We start from the raw sequence: 24,434 nt of genomic DNA, 5'->3' as shown, positions 1-24,434 counted from the left end.
TTTAATTTGATAAGAGAAGAAATACTCACCTTATATATTCATTCAGTCTCTATAAAATACGTGACACACGTGTGTATGCAAGAAGGGTACAAAACAGTTCAGCACAAAATAAAAATGTTGAGGAGAAGCTCCCCGATGAAGACGTAATTGCAGAACAAAGGTTGGGCTAGAAGGAGAGGTAAGGAGGCCCGAAAAAGCAGAACAAAATCAAATACCCAATAGACTTTGAGTAGTTGTCGCAGCAAAGGGCGGTTGGTATATGCGATTCGGAGCAACTGTACAAGAATAGTTTTATTTACTGATTTTTGAGGCTTTATTTTGTGACGGCTAAACAGTGCTGCATCATGAGACCCGCTATTTTTCCACATGTGGCTAAACATCAGAGCTGAAAAAATTTTGAGAGGTACCGAAGTTCTCTGGTAGAGTAAAGTGTTTTAGACAAGAAGATGATTTTTAGTTCATTTCATTTTAACCATTCACACTATGCTTCGACATTCTAATCTTTGATTTCATTTTATTATTACGTATCTTTCCTTCAGTGAAAGTCAACGGTAGTAAGTTTCAAGATATGAAGAATAACTGGAAGTTTTTAATTTGTGGAATAGCGTATTTAACAGTTCATATTTTCAACAAATCTGTAGTTATAGGACATATTAAGAAGCGAGTAAAAATAGCACTGTGGAAAGATCAGGTTGGCCTCTAAAGGGTAACGACGGTAAAATAGCAAATACTAAACAATGGGTAACAACTATTGTTGATGGTGAGTAGCCGTAATCGATATGTCACTTTTCCGTAATTGTATTTCTGAAGTTTATCGTCAATCCTAGGACTGACATCGATACTCTGTTTTACGTAAAGAATACAACCTTCAAAATTTATTTAGCAGCGCAGAATATTAAATCACAGTTTATAGATCAGGAACCTAATCCAACTGCCTTTAATTTTATTCTCACGGATGACTTTGGGACAGTAAATAACAAGAGAAATAACAAAACTCTCAGAATCAATATATAGAATTCAAGTGTCCAGTGGATTCAAAAGTTTGCTATAATAGCGATTAATTGCTTTTACAGACTCCTTCATGCCTACATTTTCTATCAGACAATGTTTGAAACTAGGACTAAGAAGGTAAACAATTTTTCCACAAATTGTCAAATTGGAAGTCGGAGAGACAGTTACACAAATTACGATGACAACAAACGTTTTTCAAGTAAACTGATCACAGGAGGAATCCAACGCATTTATTGTGAGTTACATGCACAGTATGTAAACTGGCAACGCCACCAACACACAATACCACTAACAAGGGAACATCCCCATCGCACCGCCCTCAGATTTAGTTATAAGTTGATACAGGGGATAGGCCTTGAAAAACTGAACACAGATCAATCGAGAAAACAGGAAGAAGTTGTGTGGAAGTATGAAAAAAATAAGCAAAATATACAAACTGAGTAGTCCATGCGCAAGATAGGCAACATCAAGGATAGGGTGAGCTCAGGAGCGCCGCGATCCCGTGGTTAGCGCACGCAGCTGCGGAACGAGAGGTCCTTCCGTCAAATTTTCCCAGGAGTGAAAAGTTTAATTTTTATTTTCAGACAATTATTATCTGTCCGTCCGTCTGTCCGATGCGAGGTAACCGCGCCGTAGTATGATGACGCTACACCTAAAAAACATCGAAAGACATGACGTCAGTCGACTATAGCGCACGGAAGAGAGAGTATTCCTGCTAATGAGGCTCCCTGGCTGGCAGTTAACTGTTCGCTACTTTGGACGAGAGTGCATTAAATACGTGCGATGCATTGCGTGGGCAATATGAATCCAGCAAATATAGCTCGTGACTCCAATAACAATGTCAATGAATATTTTCCGAACTGTAAGGCATCGGAAAGTTCCTTAAGGGATCGAACGATTGTCGAACATTTGTATGATTATTTCCTACATTTGTTGAATAACAGTACGTGTGGTGATGATTGTCTGAAAATAAAAAAAATCAAACAACTAACCCGAGGGAAGCCTTAAACCAACGACCTCTCGTTCTGCAGCTCCTCACGCTAACCACGCGACCACTGCGCTCCCGTGCTCAAGCTATCCTTGATGTTGCTTATCATGCACACGGACTACTCAGTTTGTTTGGTTTGAATATTTTTTTCATAGGTCCACACAACTTCTTCCTGTTTTTCGAATGATCTGTGTTCAGTTTTCAAGGCCTATCCACTGTGTCAACTTATAACTAAATCTGAGGAGGGTGCGATGGGGAGGTTCCCTTGTTAGCTATGAAACAACTGTAGCAAAACGGAGCATCCTCGTTATCCATGTGATGGATAAGACGACTAATTCGCAACATAAATGTCAATGTAAGCATCAGTTTCTGTTGGAACGTGCTTCCCGGACCAAATAACATACATTTCCTACGTCTTCAATGCGAATCATGTAGCAAATGTAATTTAAAGGACATAAAAATATCGAGTGAATTTACTAAAATAATTATGAACCACTTGAATTTGCATTCAACAGGCAATGTTCAGAAGTCTGGTGTAGGAGTACTGCATGCTCTAATTCGAAACAACAAAAATCAACAGAGTAACTATTATTGAACGTCATCAGGTCACTCATCGAGCATTCCTATGCAGTACTGTTACTGGTGACGTGTTATGATGCCTTTATCGTTAACTTCCTAAGAAGAAATGAAAGGCTGAGCCCCACCAAAAGACGTAAACTCGAGGAAAGAGTTGCGTGAACATATTATTTTACATCTGATAAATCCAAAAGTGTGTTTTGGGCTACGAATTCTGCCCCCAGGGTGTGTGCAACACAGCTGGAATTTGTTGCCAACAACTGAGACACCTTTCGGTCACAGTGTAAGAAAATCGAGCAACAAAACTACATCACCTGTGCTACTGCATGATAACGCACTATGTTGATTTGAGAAACAAAACTATCCAGGAGATTGATAGGAAAGTCGTCTCTCAGGCACATTTGTATTGATAGGGAAGTCCTCTCTCAAGCACTTGTCCCTCTCGTCATATATTTGTAAAATTTTACCTTTCCCACTCTAGATCGATCAACCGTCAAGGCAATTCATTTCTAGACCAAAATACTTTTAAAACTACTCTTGTTTATTGACATCGTTAGAACAAGTAGGTTTCTACAGGCGTAGAATTTGTAAACAACTTTAGCATTGTCATATCGTTTTAGATATCGTGAAAGAAAATTCTGCTGCTAATTAATTTCTCTTTGATAATTACTGTTGCGTTTAGTAAACTAATGGAAAATGCAATTAAAATATTCACTGTACTAATACAAACTAAAGTCAGCTTAATACAGAAACATCACGACGGCAGTCTATCTTAATAAAGCATTAAGTTTCTGTGAGACAATTGGGCTTATTTTAACACGAATTAGTAGGATATTACAGACTTTACACTTAGAAAAGATCTGTATTTATTTCATTTCCTGTACCATTCGTAAGTGTTATGAAAATGGGGCTTTTCATAGATAAAATTATGTATTCACAACAACAAAAAAATGTCGGCAGAAAACAAAAGTGGCATTATGAATCTGGCAGTACCGTAAGGTTTTCACTCTGACACTAAGAGTTACTGAAAGTAGCAAGAAGAATTTTGCTCGAGCGTTGTCTTACGATTCCCTTATTAAGTTTTTATCTGCCTGCTTGTAGCTGTGCTACAAAAGAATTAAAAATCTGGCTTTCAGCAAGTCTCGAAAGGCGAACAAAAGCAGCTTGCACCTGGTTACTAAGCATGTTACCTGGGGACTGGTTTTTTCTTAAAGCGGGAAGACATCCTTTTGTGGTTCAATTGGCAAATGTCAGTCAGACGTGTGACGTTAGTCTAAGCGTTTCGGTGTGTTGAATTTGTACCAATGATTTTTCTACACGTTTTTTCTGTCCCAAATAGAGTTGAAGTCTCCCATTAGTATTTTCACGTCATCTTGGTGAATTTTGCTCATGGTATTTTCGAGTGTGTTCCAGAATTTTTCAACATTGTCGGTGTTTTTCTTATTTTCGATGTTGGTGGGTTCAAATGGTTCAAATGGCTCTGAGCACTATGGGACTTAACTGCTGTGGTCATCAGTCCCCTAGAACTTAGAACTAGTTAAACCTAACTAACCTAAGGACATCGCACACATCCATGCCCGAGGCAGGATGCGAACCTGCGACCGTAGCGGTCGCGCGGTTCCAGACTGTAGCGCCTAGAACCTCTCGAACACTCCGGCCGCCGATGTTGGTGGGGACACGTGCATTGATGAGTGTATATGTTTTACTGGGGCTCTGAATGACCATAGTCATAAGTCACTTGTTGACGGGCCAGCCGCGGTGGCCGAGCGGTTCTTGGCTCTTCAGTCTGGAACCGCGCGACTGCTACGGTCGCAGGTTCGAATCCAGCCTTGGGCATGAATTTGTGTGATGTCCTTAGATTAGCTAGGTATAAGTAGTTCTAAGTTCTAGGAGACTGATGACCTCCACTGTTAAGTTCCATAGTGCTCAGAGCCATTGGAACCTTTTGATTGTCGATCGGTGTGAATTCTTTGGCAGAGTTGATAGATCGGTGTTCGAGAAATGCAATGCCGAAGATTGGTACGCCTTTCGTTACCTTTTGTTGTATTCTGCTCTTGAAGATGCAATGGTTTCCCTAATACACGGTTTCATTGTCAGTTAGTCGTGGTTCTTGAAGTGCAAGGATGAGAATTTTTTGTCGGTCCATTTCTTTTGTGAAATTATTTAGTTTTCGTGTTTGGATCAAGGTATCGATGTTTACTTTTAAATGCATGTTTTTTGCTTGTAGGGAAATTTACCAGAGATCTTCGATATTCTCTGTCCTGCTAACCTGGACTCCCCAGAATCCGAAAATCCAACTGCCGCCTGTCGACAGCCGGGTTGTGTACCACCTGGGATAAAGTTGACTTTGCTTGCATAGTTTACGTTTGCTTGTGTTTCATTGGTTGTGCTTGGGTGATACCAGGACCGGACAGGACCAGAGGGTGTTGAAGCCTTTGAAAGCAAATATTTTCAGCCAAGCTCATTGAGCTAACACGGTGACCAGAGTAACGGTGATTTTCACTCAGACGTGTCTGGATTTTGCGTTCAACGGATTGAGTAGCCGTTCAGGATTGTGTTAGTATTTGGTTCACCCCTAGTATTTGATTTCCTCGGTACCACCCATATGGGGGAGGGTTTCCACTATCCGCCACACGCGATTATTATTATTATTATTATTATTATTATTATTATTGTCATTATGTCTCAGCAAGTCCCATATGGTGTATCTTCCCACCACTGAAATAGATGTGTATTGTTCGATTCAGTATTTCCATCACATAAATGTGGTTTATAATTACGTTACATTGCTACTAGTAGACATATTTCTCACTTTTTCTTAGACAGTTGCTACCTGTTACTCCATCATAGGAATTTATGTGCGAAGCATTGTTGAAATACAGACGTTCAAATTATCCGATTTCTGTAATTTCATTTCGATACCAGATCGTTCTAATCGGATTCAGCCAGGTAGTCTTCATGTGGATATCCGACCACGACTGTCATCATATGATAGACTGTGTAAACCACATTCTTTATCGGACTGTTGAATATAGATCACTTATCTATGATAGGACCTGAATTCTTAAACACTGTGGAAAATAATAATCCGATGTGCTTATTACAAATACGTTATTCCAATATAAATATGTGAACTAACGAGATAACAGTTTCAAAAATGGCTCTGAGCACTATGGGACTCAACTGCTGAGGTCATTAGTCCCCTAGAACTTAGAACTAGTTAAACCTAACTAACCTAAGGACATCACAAACAACCATGCCCGAGGCAGGATTCGAACCTGCGACCGTAGCGGTCTTGCGGTTCCAGACTGCAGCGCCTTTAACCGCACGGCCACTTCGGCCGGCGATAACAGTTTATTTACAGGAGCAGAACTAATGTTCAAATGTTCAAATGTGTGTGAAATCGTATGGGACTTAACTGCTAAGGTCATCAGTACCTAAGCTTACACACTACTTAACCTAAATCATCCTAAGGACAAACACACACACCCATGCCCGAGGGAGGACTCGAACCTCCGCCGGGATCAGCCACGCAGCTCATGACTGCAGCGCCCCTGACCGCTCGGCTAATCCCGCGCGGCTACTAAAAGTATACTCGTCCACAAAACCCATGTGGACAATTATCTGATAATCGGTCAAGCTTTGCTTTGTCGCAGCTCTTTAGGATACAAGTCCATTTACTTTCAGGCTCTTACATACAATTCTTGCAATGCAAGGTAATTGAAAAAACTCATCCACTCGACGCCAACTGAGGAACTGACTGGTGCATGTGTTGTTCAACACACAGTAGTTGTCACCCTCACTGGAATCAATGAGTGTGTGCGTGTGTGTGTGTGTGTGTGTGTGTGTGTGTGTGTGTGTGAGTGAGTTTTCGTGTTAATGCACAATCTGAATCAATACTATTAACATCAGACAGACAACCGGGCATCAAATATGACTGTAAAGTATGTTAATGCGATGGGAAGTTACAAACTGAATTTTCACCTAACCCACGTCCTGCATATTACGTTAAGTAAGATGTATTAACTCCATAGTATCGTTAGCAGAGAGTGCGCTCTTGTTGTCGAGGCCTGCGACAAGCGCAGCGATCAGCACTGCCCAATGCCGCCGCGATTTGTTTATGTTGGCTGAGCGTGGACACTGCAGCAGACGCTTCGCCATAAACAGAAAGAAATCACCTTGGCTCTGACTGCAGTGAGCGGATATCACTGCCTGCGTGTTCTTATAGTAACCAACGTGAGACTCTACTCACAGGTGCCATATACACTCATCAATGCACGTGTCCCCACCAACATCGGCGGCCGGAGTGTTCGAGAGGTTCTAGGCGCTACAGTCTGGAACCGCGCGACCGCTACGGTCGCAGGTTCGCATCCTGCCTCGGGCATGGATGTGTGCGATGTCCTTAGGTTAGTTAGGTTTAACTAGTTCTAAGTTCTAGGGGACTGATGACCACAGCAGTTAAGTCCCATAGTGCTCAGAGCCATTTGAACCATTTGAACCCACCAACATCGAAAATAAGAAAAACACCGACAATGTTGAAAAATACTGGAACACACTCGAAAATACCATGAGCAAAATTCACCAAGATGACGTGAAAATACTAATGGGAGACTTCAACTCTATTTGGGACAGAAAAAACGTGTAGAAAAATCATTGGTACAAATTCAACACACCGAAACGCTTAGACTAACGTCACACGTCTGACTGACATTTGCCAATTGAACCACAAAAGGATGTCTTCCCGCTTTAAGAAAAAACCAGTCCCCAGGTAACATGCTTAGTAACCAGGTGCAAGCTGCTTTTGTTCGCCTTTCGAGACTTGCTGAAAGCCAGATTTTTAATTCTTTTGTAGCACAGCTACAAGCAGGCAGATAAAAACTTAATAAGGGAATCGTAAGACAACGCTCGAGCAAAATTCTTCTTGCTACTTTCAGTAACTCTTAGTGTCAGAGTGAAAACCTTACGGTACTGCCAGATTCATAATGCCACTTTTGTTTTCTGCCGACATTTTTTTGTTGTTGTGAATACATAATTTTATCTATGAAAAGCCCCATTTTCATAACACTTACGAATGGTACAGGAAATGAAATAAATACAGATCTTTTCTAAGTGTAAAGTCTGTAATATCCTACTAATTCGTGTTAAAATAAGCCCAATTGTCTCACAGAAACTTAATGCTTTATTAAGATAGACTGCCGTCGTGATGTTTCTGTATTAAGCTGACTTTAGTTTGTATTAGTACAGTGAATATTTTAATTGCATTTTCCATTAGTTTACTAAACGCAACAGTAATTATCAAAGAGAAATTAATTAGCAGCAGAATTTTCTTTCACGATATCTAAAACGATATGACAATGCTAAAGTTGTTTACAAATTCTACGCCTGTAGAAACCTACTTGTTCTAACGATGTCAATAAACAAGAGTAGTTTTAAAAGTATTTTGGTCTAGAAATGAATTGCCTTGACGGTTGATCGATCTAGAGTGGGAAAGGTAAAATTTTACAAATATATGACGAGAGGGACAAGTGCTTGAGAGAGGACTTCCCTATCAATACAAATGTGCCTGAGAGACGACTTTCCTATCAATCTCCTGGATAGTTTTGTTTCTCAAATCAACATAGTGCGTTATCATGCAGTAGCACAGGTGATGTAGTTTTGTTGCTCGATTTTCTTACACTGTGACCGAAAGGTGTCTCAGTTGTTGGCAACAAATTCCAGCTGTGTTGCACACACCCTGGGGGCAGAATTCGTAGCCCAAAACACACTTTTGGATTTATCAGATGTAAAATAATATGTTCACGCAACTCTTTCCTCGAGTTTACGTCTTTTGGTGGGGCTCAGCCTTTCATTTCTTCTTAGGAAGTTAACGATAAAGGCATCATAACACGTCACCAGTAACAGTACTGCATAGGAATGCTCGATGAGTGACCTGATGACGTTCAATAATAGTTACTCTGTTGATTTTTGTTGTTTCGAATTAGAGCATGCAGTACTCCTACACCAGACTTCTGAACATTGCCTGTTGAATGCAAATTCAAGTGGTTCATAATTATTTTAGTAAATTCACTCGATATTTTTATGTCCTTTAAATTACATTTGCTACATGATTCGCATTGAAGACGTAGGAAATGTATGTTATTTGGTCCGGGAAGCACGTTCCAACAGAAACTGATGCTTACATTGACATTTATGTTGCGAATTAGTCGTCTTATCCATCACATGGATAACGAGGATGCTCCGTTTTGCTACAGTTGTTTCATAGCTAACAAGGGAACCTCCCCATCGCACCCTCCTCAGATTTAGTTATAAGTTGACACAGTGGATAGGCCTTGAAAACTGAACACAGATCATTCGAAAAACAGGAAGAAGTTGTGTGGACCTATGAAAAAAATATTCAAACCAAACAAACTGAGTAGTCCGTGTGCATGATAAGCAACATCAAGGATAGCTTGAGCACGGGAGCGCAGTGGTCGCGTGGTTAGCGTGAGGAGCTGCAGAACGAGAGGTCGTTGGTTTAAGGCTTCCCTCGGGTTAGTTGTTTGATTTTTTTTATTTTCAGACAATCATCACCACACGTACTGTTATTCAACAAATGTAGGAAATAATCATACAAATGTTCGACAATCGTTCGATCCCTTAAGGAACTTTCCGATGCCTTACAGTTCGGAAAATATTCATTGACATTGTTATTGGAGTCACGAGCTATATTTGCTGGATTCATATTGCCCACGCAATGCATCGCACGTATTTAATGCACTCTCGTCCAAAGTAGCGAACAGTTAACTGCCAGCCAGGGAGCCTCATTAGCAGGAATACTCTCTCTTCCGTGCGCTATAGTCGACTGACGTCATGTCTTTCGATGTTTTTTAGGTGTAGCGTCATCATACTACGGCGCGGTTACCTCGCATCGGACGGACGGACGGACAGATAATAATTGTCTGAAAATAAAAATTAAACTTTTCACTCCTGGGAAAATTTGACGGAAGGACCTCTCGTTCCGCAGCTGCGTGCGCTAACCACGGGATCACGGCGCTCCTGAGCTCACCCTATCCTTGATGTTGCCTATCTTGCGCATGGACTACTCAGTTTGTATATTTTGCTTATTTTTTTCATACTTCCACACAACTTCTTCCTGTTTTCTCGATTGATCTGTGTTCAGTTTTTCAAGGCCTATCCCCTGTATCAACTTATAACTAAATCTGAGGGCGGTGCGATGGGGATGTTCCCTTGTTAGTGGTATTGTGTGTTGGTGGCGTTGCCAGTTTACATACTGTGCATGTAACTCACAATAAATGCGTTGGATGCCTCCTGTGATCAGTTTACTTGAAAAACGTTTGTTGTCATCGTAATTTATGTAACTGGCTCTCCGACTTCCAATTTGACAATTTGTGGAAAAATTGTTTACCTCGTTAGTCCTAGTTTCAAACATTGTCTGTCTGACGGAGAACGTAGGCATGAAGGGGTCTGTAAAAAGCAATTAATCGCTATTATAGCAAACTTTTGAATTCACATGATACTTGAATTCTCTATATTGATTCTGAGAGTTTTCTTATTTCTCTTGTTATTTACTGTCTCAATGTCATCCGTGAAAATAAAATTAAAGGCAGTTGGATTAGGTTCCTGATCTATAAACTGTGATTTAATATTCTGCGCTGCTAAATAAATGTTGAAGGTTGTATTCTTTACGTAAAACAGAGTATCGGTGTCAGTCCTAGGATTGACGATAAACTTCAGAAATACAATTACGGAAAAGTGACATATCGATTATGGCTCCTCACCATCAACAATAGTTGTTACCCATAGTTTCATATTTGCTATTTTATCGTCGTTACCCTTTAGAGACCAACCTGATCATTCCACAATGCCATTTTTGACTCGCTTCTTAATATGTCCTATAACTACAGATTTGTCGAAAATATTAACTGTTAAATACGCTTTCCACAAATTAGAAACTTCCAGTTATTCTTCATATCTTGAAACTTACTACCGTTGACTTTCACTGGAGAAAAGATACATAATAATAAAATGAAATCAAAGATTAGAATGTCAAATCATAGTGTGAATGGTTAAAATGAAATGAACTAAAAATCATCTCCTTGTCTAAAAGACGTTATTCTTCCAGAGAACTTCGGCACCTCAAAATTTTTTACACCTCTGATGTTCAGCCACATGTGGACAAATAGCGGGTCCCATGATGCAGCACTGTTTAGCCGTCACAAAATGAAGCCTCAAAAATCAGTCCACATTCCATTTACTGCGTTTCCTTGAAATTATATAAAATATACGTCTGTAAGTAAAAAAAAAAAAAAGACGAAGAAGAAAGAAACAAAGCTTGAAACAGCTGATTGGTGAAGCCTCCTTTGGCTTCCACAACAGCTCGAAGTCTGTTGGGCATTGAGCCCACAACTCGAGCCACATAACTAGGAGATTCAAGTAACTCATTCCAAGCGTCAGGAATCACATCAGAAAGCTGTCGGCGAGTCGACGGTGACTGCCCTTTTCTCGTATTACTCTGACCATTTCTGCCCAGATATTCTCAATGGGATTCGTGTCAGCTCCTTTAGGTGGCCATTCCGTTACAGTAATATTACTATGGTCGTCGACCCGCCTCTTAACCACACGTGCCATATGAATAGACGAGCGATCTTGTTGGAACATGATCTGATCATCGCCAAATCTTGCTGCCACAGCAGGCAACATCACGTTCTCCAGAATTGATATGTAATTGCGCGCATCGAATCTTCCTTCCACTTCCCACAGGAGCCCACACCCTTCGGCCGATATCCACGCCCATACCGTTCAAAATGGTTCAAATGGCTCTGAGCGCTATGGGACTCAACTGCTGAGGTTATTAGTCCCCTAGAACTTAGAACTAGTTAAACCTAACTAACCTAAGGACATCACACACATCCATGCGCGAGGCAGGATTCGAACCTGCGACCGTAGCGGTCACGCGGTTCCAGACTGAAGCGCCTCGAACCGCACGGCCACACCGGCCGGCACCGACAACCTGCCACTCCTTCGGCAACTGTAAATATATTTTCGATTATACCTAGCACATTTAGGCCGGTAAACTAGTACTTTTCCGGATGATGCCGTAGAGAAAACTTTTTGGTGCGTGAAAATCACTCGCCTCCAAAACTGGAGAGGTTTGTCGCCATTTTCAGTAGCAAAAGCAAGGCAAGCTTCTCTTTGGGAAACAGTCAATGTCTCTTTCACAGCAGCGCTTCTTGCTCTCAGTCCACCTTCCCTTACACGAGGAGTGACGGTCTTACTGCTAACATTGAGACCCAAAGTTTGCTGAATTTGTCGTGCGTTGACAAATGGGTGGTTCTCACTGAAACGGCGTATCTGCTGATCCTGAGCTGCTGTTGTTTTGCGGCGACGGCCATGAGGCCTCCCATTCAAGTTACCACTCTCTTCCTTTCGTCTGATCCACCTGGCTACCGTCGACTTGTGAAGACCCATAGTTCTTGCTATGTCGGCATTTGAAGATCCCTCTGCATGGAGTTCTATTATAGCGCCCTTGTCTGCCTCAGCCAGATGGGCCATTTAGCGTTGACTGAATGATTCGTCGCGGTTAATATTGGCTGCGGAAACAGCGCTGGCAGGAAACAGACTGCCTCCTCCACGATGGCAGCCACAACGCAGTGGCCAAGTATGTGTAACACGGAAATCGATGGCATAAAAGAGAGATCGCAAGCCCATACCCGTGTCATTACATAGTGGAGCAACTTAAAATCTCTAATTTTTCTCAGAAGTGACTGGTCCACTCTTGTCATGTCTTATCCTGATAAATATTACATGAAACGAAATGTTTACGTTTTGCATATGCGGCAGGCCTGACGCAAGAAACATTTCTGAAATATCTGAGGCAACCTGAAGAACACTTCATGAATTTTATCTGTAGAGGGTTGCCTTATAAGAAGGAAAACGTGTTTATCCCCGCTCGCCGTGTTTCCAGGTGGCGCAGTTTACTCGGAGGCATACATAATTCTCGCCGGGCGTAAGAAGCGACTCGACGAGCGAGGGGAACTCGCCAAGTGTCATAGGCTGATTGGCCCGAAACTTTGCTCACAAGGGGAGGCCGCCAAATGTGAAATTCAGATTCGATTCATACTGCGCATAATAAAAGCTCATGGCCAGAGGTGTAATGTGGCAAAGCACCAAGATGCACTTCTCAGCTGTTGTCGAGAAAATCGACAGTTAGAAGAAACCGTTGCGGTGAAATACTCTCTACGATTAATAATTTTCTACAGCGTCGTGGCGCAGCGGTAAGTGCTCGAGTTCGTAATCCGAAGGTCGCCGGATCGAATCTCACGCCATGCAACATTTTTTTATTATTATTATTTTTTTGTAATTCAAATATATATATATATATATATATATATATATATATATATATATATATATATATATATATATATATATACTATTAATGAATTGCTTATGCATGTTGGTGAAGGCGGATCGCTCTCCAATTGTACCGCCTCCATTTTACCGTTTGTTTAACAGGGTGTACCAAAGCTCTCACGTCCGCACTGATTTTCGACGGTGTGATAAGTTGTGCTAGGGACCGCATCTACCTTCTTTCGAAGTTAGCAGGCAACTACGCTGTTATGCGGCGGCTCGTTTCGGCCCATTCAACATCTGTCCTTCAAGTGTAACGAGCGATTAACGGAGTTTATATTTCATACCTGCCACAGCAAATTTGTGTTCGTGGGGTTTCTATTCTAATTCGAACGTTTGACTTACGCTATACGTATTCGTTTCGGAATATCGTTTCTACGTCTTCCGCTAACTATACGTGGTTAACATTATGAAGACAATTAATAACATTTGTGAAATACAAATTTGTTTGCGGAAAACATAATGATGTTCGAAGTCGCCAGTTTTTCCACGACAAACGACTTTCAACAACTTATTATATGCATAATTGTTGCAACCTGTTGCCGGGAATTATATATATATATATATATATGTGTGTGTGTGTGTGTGTGTTTATACACACATTTGAATTACAAAAAACAAATACTAAAAAAAAAAAAAAGTTGCATGGAGCGAGATTCGATCCGCCGACCTTCGGATTACGAACTCGAGCGCTTACCGCTGCGCCACGACGCTGTAGAAAATTATGAATCGTAGAGAGTATTTCACCGCAGCGGTTTCTTCTAACTGTCGATTTTCTCGACAACGGCTGAGAAGTGCATCTTGGTGCTTTGCCACATTACACCTCTGGCCATGAGCTTTTATTATGCGCAGTATGAATCGAATCTGAATTTCACAATTGGCGGCCTCCCCTTGTCAGTGAAGGAGAGGACAAAATAAGCGAACTTGTGTTTCGGCTTATCTGCAGACACTCGACCGTTTCCGAGAAAACGACGGCCAAAGTTATCAACGCGCTGTTGCTCTAGTGTAGATACATTCTGCAGCCGAGAACGCAATTGAAGCGGTGGCTCAGTGGCTACCGTCGTTCCTTCTTAGCATTGATTCCCGTGTTCGAGACCATATTGGGTTTTTTAATTATTTTATTTTCCTGCCTCTCTATCAGAATTATCTTCGAATGTTTTTTTTCTAATTTATGTTGAAATAATGTTGTCATTACTCGACAATTAACTTTATGTGTAATTAATGAATTAAAAAAATAATAAACGAATGAGACAAGCTGATATAAAATCATCTCGTCTGCCTCATGTATCGTTATATCCAAATGGTTTATCAATGTTAATCTACATTTAGATCCGATAATGGCACCTTTAGTGTGTTGAAACCGGTTATCCAGTAGACAGTATTTAAGCGATCTTGGCTTCTGAATTATTTCTGCAACAGAGCGATCGCCCCACTACGCACTGTGTGTTCCCTTTTTAACTTATTTCTTTACACAGTAAATTAACTGACGAATAACGACAACAGTGTTTCATCATAAATTGGAATAAACATTCGTAGATAATTCAGAGAGTGAGGGGGGAAAAAAGGAAAAACCGGGTTTCGAACTCGCAGCGCAAAGTTCCGAAGTCGCTATGGTAGCCGCAGAGCCACCGCTTCAGTTGAATCCTTAACCGCTAAGCGGTATCTACACTATAGCAACAACGCATTGAACACTTTGACCGTCGTTTTCTCAGAAGCGGTAGAGTTTAAGCTTATTTTGTCCCCTCTTTCAATAAGCGTAGTTATAAGCAAGATCGGGGTCTGACACTTGGCGTGCCCCCTCGTAAATTGCGTGCGTTGGGATTCAGTAGACAGAATGCGTCCACTTTCCTCGACTACTCATTGACATGTTTGGAAACTTTCTTTGTTGTAGTTGCACTTTGCATTATGAGGGCTGGTTTTCCTGATGAGGATCTACTTATGGACTTTGCTCCTAATTTACGTTACTGTGTAGTAGACCTACTGCAACTACTTAAACCGGAAACGTTTGTTTGTTTGGATACTCCGCTTCTTAGTTGCTACATTTCGCTAAAATATTTTCCTTTTTTTCAAAACGGCAAGTTAAGATGACCACTGCAACATGGTAAGATCAGTAACAATTTAATACTTTGAAACAGTTATGTGTGGTGTACGAGGAGTCTACTGTTGTTGACTGAGGAATACATTAAACACGAAAGCTGCGTCCAATAACAATTATTAACTTTCGGTTACATGACAAAACACAAGTCGAAGCACTGTCAGTTCATCTCAGTACCGAGTAAAACTTAAACTGGAAAGATCGAAAACATACTTTTGTGGGGAAGGCAAACGAATGACGGCGTTTTATTGGCCGCACACTAAGAATACGCAACAGGCCAACTGAAAACACTGCCTACACTACGTTTGTCCGTCCACTGCTATAATATCCTTGACAGACGTGATTGACTGTGCACGCAAAAACGTCCAAGGAACGGTAGCACGCTTTGTAATGTCACGAAATAGGGGAGAGAGGATCCCAGATTTGATAATCGAGTTGGGGTAACATTCATGAAAACATATGCGTTTTTCGTTGCCACGAGATCTTTTCACGAAATTTCAATCACCACCATATGTTCTGAATGCCAAAACATTATTTCCTAGGGTACTTACACAAGAAGAAACCATAGTAATAATGTAATTCAAGGCTCGCAAGAAAAGATTTAAGTAGTCCCTTTTCCCGCACACTGTTAATGAGTGGGACGGTAGAGAAATAATCCGAACCTTCTGCCAGGCACGTAAGTCCGGATTGCAAAGAAATCCTGTTGATGTAGTCATGTAGATGTAACAACGAAATTATGTTGTAATTACGACATGTGACTTTCACTTGATCTGAACATCGAAGTTGTTTACTGTTTATTTACTTTTTGTTCATTAATTTCAGCCATATACGAACACCTAGGCGCGTTAAAGTGATATTGAAATAAAGTGTCATGCATGGACCAATAACAATAAGTTCCCACCTACTTGTTATAGTACTGCATTATCTGCCAGCGTATTCAGAAGTGGATATCGCATACGAAGTTCCTAGGGTGTTTGTAATGGATATTGCAGACGACTTCGACAAAGTTTGAATGTAGCTTCGTAAAAGTTCCGTGAGCAAACGATCTGAGTTGCTGGAGAATACAGTTTATCCTCACTAGACAGTATATATTATCATTATACATGAGGTGAGTAGGGTTTCGCCGCGTTGCGGTGGCCGAGCGGTTCCAGGCGCTTCAGTGACGAACCGCACGGCTGCTTCAGTCGCAGGTTGGAATTCTACCTCGGGCATAGATGTCTGTGATGCCCTTAGGCTAGCTAGGTTTAAGTAGTTCTAGGTCTAGGGGCTGATGACCTAAGCAGTTAGGTCGCATAGTTCTTGAAGCCATTTTTTGACCTTTCGCGTAAATTTTCTTTACATAAACCGTCGTATCTTTTGATTGCGTTGACATAGAAGCTCACTTTTTTACACCAGCATGGGACCGGTTACAGCAAGAAGTGCGATACATTTCCGCTTATTATGTCCACCCGTTCTGGAGGTAAACGGGTTTTAAGGGTTGGGTAGACCGATAGACGGTCAAGAAAGTGAGACTAGTAGGGTTCCGTTTTTACCGGTTTAGGTGACGAAATCCTAACAACGAAAACACTGAAGATGAGGGCCGCATAAATAACACCCGCTACTCTTTATTCGAAATGTTCTAGTTGCTGTCGATACATAAGCATATTAGTCGTAGCTACGTTTTCGATCCAAATCACGTTTACAGGAATGCAAATAGAATGTATTTGCCTATACACGTGGTAATTCACATCCCAGTATTAATGCCACCGCGTTTTAGAAGTACGAACATTCTCATTGCTAGCTAGCTTAAGAAACACTTCTGCTAATGAACGTTTTCTGGCTGTGGCGAGTCTAGTGGAGAATTCGAAACAATGCAGAATACGTTTGGCAGCTATGTAGCCGTTTATTTCCTGGGGTGGTGCAGAATTATCCTACAAAATTTACTCTCTAATAACAGTAATTTGTTATTTCGATAATCATCCCGAATGATTGTCGCATAAGTGGTGACATAAAGGAAGAAAATTCATGTTTTTGAGTCCAGAAAGCTCTATGCAACAGAAACTGCAGATTTTTATTGCGAAATTGCCTGCTTGTTCATGTCTGGGGTAATAATAGAGGGCTGTTTGCCTAGGTTGTCTGCTAGCATAGTGAAAGGAAGGTCTGGTTTGTTTTCGGTTCTAATCTCTATGGAGGCAGGTAGAATATCAGTAAAGCAATTTTAAGAAATTCTCGCGCACCCAATACGATTTATCGCTACCTTTATTCTGTACTGGCGCTCTGTGGATGTCAATATGACACTCTTGTAGAATTTCATACATGATACTGCCTCCTTTTTCCGCTTCTGTCAATAATGGAATTGACTTAAGTGTGGCACTGAATGATGTTTAAGTGAATTTCGTTATGAATCTTCACGCATTGCTAAATTTGCACACTTTCATGGTAGGTCAGCAATGGTAATCCAGTATGACTGGTCTGAACGTTGACACAGACCGTTTCGCGGGCGAATGCGGATAATATTTTGCTAATTCGTAACGGTCTGGGGTTCTTTGTCTGTTATCTGGATAAGCTGAAATTCATTTTTATTGTCCGTTTCATACAAATTAGCGTTTCTTCTTTCAGTTCTGTCTTATGTTTACGTGTTGTATTTAACACACTAATCAGCATTAATATAGTCTTAGAAATTATGGAATACAGTCTAAAAAAGTTCAGATAGTTTGTCAATTTCACGCCTGCGCATAGTATGTTGGTAGCACTTCGTCGCCTTGCCTGTTATGCTGTGTAACAGACTTTAAAGCCGTGCGGATCAGCATAACGAAAAGGCGAGGGGTCTCGCTCGTTTTGTCCACGACTGTACATTGCCATGAGGGGTGAGATACACGTACACACGTGGTTTCCGTTTTCAATTACGGAGTGGAATAGAGTGTGTCCCGACATGTCAGGCCAATAGATGTTCAATGTGGTGGCCATCATTTGCTGCACACAACTGCAATCTCTGGCGTAATGAATGTCGTACACGCCGCAGTACATCTGGTGTAATGTCGCCGCAGGATGCCACAATACGTTGTTTCATATCCTCTGGGGTTGTAGGCACATCACGGTACACATTCTCCTTTAACGTACCCCACAGAAATAAGTCCAGAGGTGTAAGATGAGGAGAACAGGCTGGCCAATTTGTGCGTCCTCCACGTCCTATGAAACGCCCGTCGAACATCCTGTCAAGGGTCAGCCTAGTGTTAATTACGGAATGTGCAGGTGCACCATCATGCTGATACCACATACGTCGACGCGTTTCCAGTGGGACATTTTCGAGCAACGTTGGCAGATCATTCTGTAGAAACGCGATGTATGTTGCAGCTGTTTGGGCCCCTGCAATGAAGTGAGGACCAATGAGGTGGTCGCCAATGATTGCGCACCATACATTTACAGTCCACGGTGGCTGTCGCTCTACCTGTCTGAGCCAGCGAGGATTGTCCACGGACCAGTAATGCATGTTCCGTAGATTCACTGCCCCGTGGTTTGTGAAACCCGCTTCGTCGGTAAACAGGTAGAACTGCAACGCATTCTCTGTTAATGCCCACTGACAGAATTGCACTCGATGATTAAAGTCATCACCATGTAATTGCTGATGTAGCGACACATGAAACGGGTGAAAGCGGTGACGATGCAGTATGCGCATGACACTACTTTGACTCAGTCCACCGGCTCTCGCAATATCCCGTGTACTCATGCGTGGGTTCATGGCAACAGCAGCTAACACACCAACTGCACCCGCTTCTCCTGTGACGGGCCTGTTACGGACCCGTTTGCGTGCTACGACCATACCTGTTGCATACAGTTGGCGGTAGATGTTTTGCAATGTGCAGCACGTTGGATGCTCTCTGTCCGGGTACCGTTCTGCATACACCCTGCAGGCTTCAGCTGCATATCGTCGACACTCGCCATAGATGAGTGTCATCTCTGCCTTTTCAGAGTTCGAATACACCATGGTCACAGTTCCTACAACACTACACTATCACAGACGTCTGGTAACACGATGTACTACAGTTGGTCTGCGTGCGGAGACGAATGCAGAATAACAATAGCAGCAAGCGCTACATGCGGACACTGCGACAGCTAGACCAAACCACAACACTGCACTACAGCCACACTCGTAAACACGGTCGTCATCGTAAACATGTCCCTGCAGATGCTGCTCGCCGACCGTGGCCCGTGTTTGTTACAACACGCAACAGAACGTCGGAGGTTTCAAGCGTCAACTTTAGGTTACAATATCTACGGATGTAATGAACATTTTACAATGCAACAAACGGCACTGATTACGTATTTGTTTATATGTTCAGATGTGCTAACAAAACTAACGTGGTTCCATTTAAAAAAACGTAGGTTTTTGTTAAAAAACATACTTCCGTGCATTTTTGTATGGTTTGTATTAAACAATTACACTAGCCCCTCTCCTCACGTTCGGTCTGTGGAATCGGTTCGTCAGTATTTGATGTGGTTTACGAAATATATCCAGCGGTAACGTTAGGTGACTCACTGTATATTCTGTAGTTTTGTGTCAGCATTTTGTCTCCTTGCTTGTATATGGGATATACAGCAGCAGTTTTCCATTCTCTGGCATTATTTCTTTTCTCCATACGTCTTTTATCAGTTTGGCTAACCATTCTTGTATCTTCTCTCCTCCTTCTTTGATGAGCTCTGCTGCTATCATGTCTATTCCAGAGGCCTTCCTATTTTGTAGCCTTTTTATTGCCCCCTTCGTCTCCATCAGAGTTGGTTCTTCGACTAATGGTTGTACATTCTGATTGTTTTCTGCCTTGTTTTCATTGTTGCAGGTATCTAACGGGTTGTTCAGCAGTTCTTTGAAGTAATTCCTCCAGTTCTCTAAATTTCCTTCATTCGTAGTGGATAAATTTTCCATTCTCGCCCCTCATTATCACAGCCTTAGCTCTGTACTCTTTTCTATAGCTATGCTCTTTTCTTTTGGCTTATTATACTCTTCATTTCTCTCGCGGCTTTCCTGTATGTTCTTTGGTTTTCATGGTTGTTATTGTTCATTATTGCCTTCTGGCTCTCTTCCTGTCCTGTACTGCTTTTCTACATGTTTCATTGAACCATGATTTGCGCTTTATATTGCTGTTATTATTATCTCCTAGTGGTTCATGCGCTGTCTCCCTCGTAACTGTTGTGATCTTCTTCCATTTTGTCTTGATGTATTCATCTTCTGTCAATTGCTGTCATTCTCTATTTCAGCGAATCTATTTGATCTTAAACTGTTTATTCACCTCCTCCTCTTTTTGCCTACTCACATGTACTCTTTGGGTTCTTTTACCGCTGTTGTTCTTACTTGGTAGTTTTGGTAATGATTGATTCATCTTTATTGTCCTAACATTTCATTGTCCTAACATCTCTTACTGCCTTTTTGTGTTTTTTCTCTATCAAAATATTGTCTATTTGGTTCCTAGTTAATCCATCCGATGAGGTCCATGTTGCTTTATGTATGTTTTTATGGGGGAATTATGTACTTGCTATTTTCTTGTTTCTAGCTGTGGCGAAGTTGAAAAGCCATACACCATCATTTGATTCAGTGTGAAGACTGAACATCCCTATAAACGGCTGCCATTTCTGTCCTTGTCCTATTTTGGCATTTAAGTCTGTCAGTAAAATTTTGATGTCGTACTGTGGTAATCTGGAGTACATCTGGTCTAAGGTGTAATAGAATTCATCTTTTTTGTCTTCCTCCTTGTCCTCAGTTGAGGCATGGACACTTATTAATGAGATATTTCTATATATGCGTTTGATTCTGATGTAGTATATTCTTTATTGACATTCTCTAGAGTCATCACATTGGCCATTATTTTATTATGGCCCACTCTATCTACACAAAACGTTGTTACAGAAACTTGAATACGTTATTACGTTTGATTGATCAGTGTATGTTCTATAAACATGTTAGTACTATGCCCTGTATATTGAAGGTGATGTCATAGTATACAGGGTGTTACAAAAAGGTACGGCCAAACTTTCAGGAAACATTCCTGACACACAAATAAAGAAAAGATGTTATGTGGACATGTGTCCGGAAAAGCTTAATTTACATGTTAGAGCTCATTTTAGTTTCGTACGCTTCTCAACAACAGATTCGGTGACCGATGGATTTGTAGAGGCAGACCAATTCGATGGCCTACACGCTCTCCTGACCTCAACCCTCTTGACTTTCATTTATGGGGGGCATTTGAAAGCTCTTGTCTACGCAACCCCGGTACCAAATGTAGAGACTCTTCTTGCTCGTATTGCGGACGGCTGTAATAAATACGCCATTCTCCAGGGCTGCATCAGCGCATCAGGGATTCCATGTGACGGAGGGTGGATGCATGTATCCTCGCTAACGGAGGACATTTTGAACATTTCCTGTAACAAAGTGTTTGAAGTCACGCTGGTACGTTCTGTTGCTGTGTGTTTCCATTCCATGATTAATGTGATTTGAAGAAAAGTAATAAAATGAGCTCTAACATGGAAAGTAAGCGTTTCCGGACACATGTGCACATAACATATTTTCTTTCTTTGTGTGTGAGGAATGTTTCCTGAAACTTTGGCCGTACCTTTTTGTAACACCCTGTATATTGCACAAATATCAAGAATGCTGAAGTAATGGTGACATAAAATCCAAACTTGTTGAAATTTTGTTTACTATCAGTATTGGCGTGAATAATATCAACTGTTTCATCAAACGTGTATTGTTTCTTATGGGTCTTGACTGAGTGCAGCGTTGATCCATGGCGAGGAGCGTGAAAAGAAGAAGGATTAGGAGCGAAAATGGTGGTAAAGGGTTTGAGGTGGCACACATATTCGTGCCGGTCTCCATATTTTCGATGCTCATTAGATAGAACTTCTACACACTGATTTCTGTTAGCTGTTTTCTCCTCAATACATAGGTAGCAATGACAGTGATGCTAAATACCCTAACCAGAGACTAGCTAATATCCATAAATGAAATTAGTATCCACTTTAGAACTTCTATTTACTCTGTAACCAGTTATTATTTCGAAGTTCATATTACGTATAGCAAGGAAATATCAGCCTATTCATTTACAAAGTGAGATGTACGGTTCTACTCTGGGAGGAGTAAGAGACAAATCTGTCAGGTTATACGAATACTACACAATGGGTTATGACACTAATCAGATGGAAATCGGTTAGCTGTACGAGGCGAGCTGAAAGTAATGCCTCCAATTTTTAAATAAAACAAATATTATTAACGTTCTACACCTTTATTCTTCGAATCTACTTATTTGTTTCTCAACATAGTCAGCCTGGCAACGAACACATTTCTCCCAACGAAAGGCCAGTTTGTTGATAGCTTCACTGTATAATGTTTGACTTCGTTAATAAAGCTGCAACTTCACTTCTACCTGTATCACTTCGTTACTATCAAAATGAAGTCTTAGAAGTTGTTCTCTAAGTTTTGAAAAGTGTTGAAAATGGAATGCATCGATGTCGATATTGAGTGTAGGATGATCGGTGACGGTGAACTCAAGGTGTGGGATTGTGGCAGACGTCGCAGCGCTCGTGTGCGGTCTGGAATTGTTATGATGAAGGAGAGGGTGCTCTATGTGCAGATGAACTCTTCGAATCAGGAACTCGATTACGGCACGCTCTTACTGATGCAGCGACATAGTTACGTTACACACCGTAATTCCACTCGCTACAATGCGACACCCTCTAGCGGCAGAATTCTGCAGATATGAAGAGATGAAAAACGAAGATGTAGAACGTTAATTAAGTTTGTTTTATTTAAAAAGCTGTAAGGGTGTTCACTAAATTCGGAGGTGTTACATACAGAATTTGTTTTAGAATGCAGTACGAAAGATGTCTTCGAATGTGGCCCATTTTTGTAACAGAGAAATTATAATTAAGTTGCTCCACAACATTTCTGGAGTTCACAGTTAGGAAATAAGGGTTATGCCTCAACCAGTCCAGAGGTACCTGTTATGTCTTTATTTCATTGTGAATGAACTGGTGCAGCTGTATTTTTTCTGTCTTCCAAGAAGAATTACCAACAAAATATTACTCTCTTTTCTCTTACAGGTGGAAACTCCATAGGATGTCATCAATAAAGAAAATTAGGAGATGGAGGTCTGTTATGAAGTTCAGAAAAGAAAACCACGTACATTAACAAAGACCATTAGACCATTCGTCTGACGACTACTTAATGAAGAAAGATCGTTGTACACGAAGCAGTTTGAAGAAGATTTTGGAATGACGTTCTCTCAATGTATCCTGTAAAATTTTAAACAAAGTCTTTAGGAGAGATAACCATACATGTTTTCATATCATACGAACAATTCACTGATGGCAATGTAAAAATGTATTTCTATTAGGTATTTTCATTTTGCTGTTTTTAATTGCTAAAATAACAAATTTTAAAAATATTTTTGTTATTACTTGTGTTCTATTCATTAAACGATAAAGGAGAGCCAAATGTTGGGTAATAAAGGCCTATACTATTAAAAATTAAAAACTATACTGTCTTTACTCTCCTGGGAAGTAAAACGTGTGTAATGGCACTAATCACTGAAACGACATTTCCACTACTCCACGAGCATAAGATGATAATTTTCTGAAAAATGCGTCCCACTAATGTTGCTGGAACCTCAGATTAATTATTATTAGTCGAAAGCCATCAACAAAAAGGGAGTTTTTCTACACGAAAGTTTGAGCAAAGGCTATTCGCTTTTGCTCCACCATACCTGTATTATAAAAGCGTTTCAGTTGCATGTTGCCTAACTGAAGTTTTCCAGGGGCAACAAAGTTTCATTTTCAATATTTCATACAATTAATGACCGAATATAAAAAATTAAAATTTTGCCATAATCTACGCTTGAAAGTATATCTTTGTATTAAAGGTTTAAAGCCCAAAAGACACGTATTACCATTTGTGTATTTGTCGTGAGGGAGCATAACTCACGGTCCCGGACACTGTTCCCTGACTGAGAATGAGAGCACTTAGCGGCGGCCAGTAAACTTTGAATGTAATTTCAAACTTTTTCTGAGCTTTGGATAGTGCGAACTATTCAACACATCAGCTGATTTGTAAAGTGACCAAAGTTTTGAGTTGTTTAATAGATCGGAGTTCCTTAAGGAACCAGGGGTTTACTGGTAGATACTTAGTGTTCATCTGCCGGTTTCATTTCTCACGTTTATGTGAATATGTGGCGTCTGTTTTTTCGGACACGCCACTCAGGAACCGCAGCAGTGATACATGCTATGTAAACTGAAGGGAAGGGGAGAGCCAGGAAAGGATAGAGAATCAGCAGCGACGAGGGAAAATGTGGGCGGTCCGGGACTCGAACCCGCGATTTTTCTGCTTACTCG

The 24,434-nt window shown here is 41.0% G+C and overlaps 1 long non-coding RNA gene across 1 annotated transcript in view; it reads left to right on the top strand.

Moving 5' to 3' along the window:
- Positions 1-23,580, top strand: part of LOC126252743 (uncharacterized) — a 44,858-nt gene extending 21,278 nt beyond the window's left edge. The window contains exon 2 of the long non-coding RNA XR_007545852.1: positions 23,148-23,580. This is a non-coding gene — a long non-coding RNA (uncharacterized LOC126252743). The remainder of the gene's footprint in view (positions 1-23,147) is intronic.
- Positions 23,581-24,434: the final 854 nt, after the last annotated feature.

The sequence above is a fragment of the Schistocerca nitens genome, chromosome 4 (assembly GCF_023898315.1).
Source record: "Schistocerca nitens isolate TAMUIC-IGC-003100 chromosome 4, iqSchNite1.1, whole genome shotgun sequence".
Lineage (NCBI taxonomy): Eukaryota > Metazoa > Arthropoda > Insecta > Orthoptera > Acrididae > Schistocerca > Schistocerca nitens.
The sequence above is the reverse complement of the archived record's forward strand: the minus strand, read 5'-3'. Positions and strand labels throughout refer to the sequence as shown.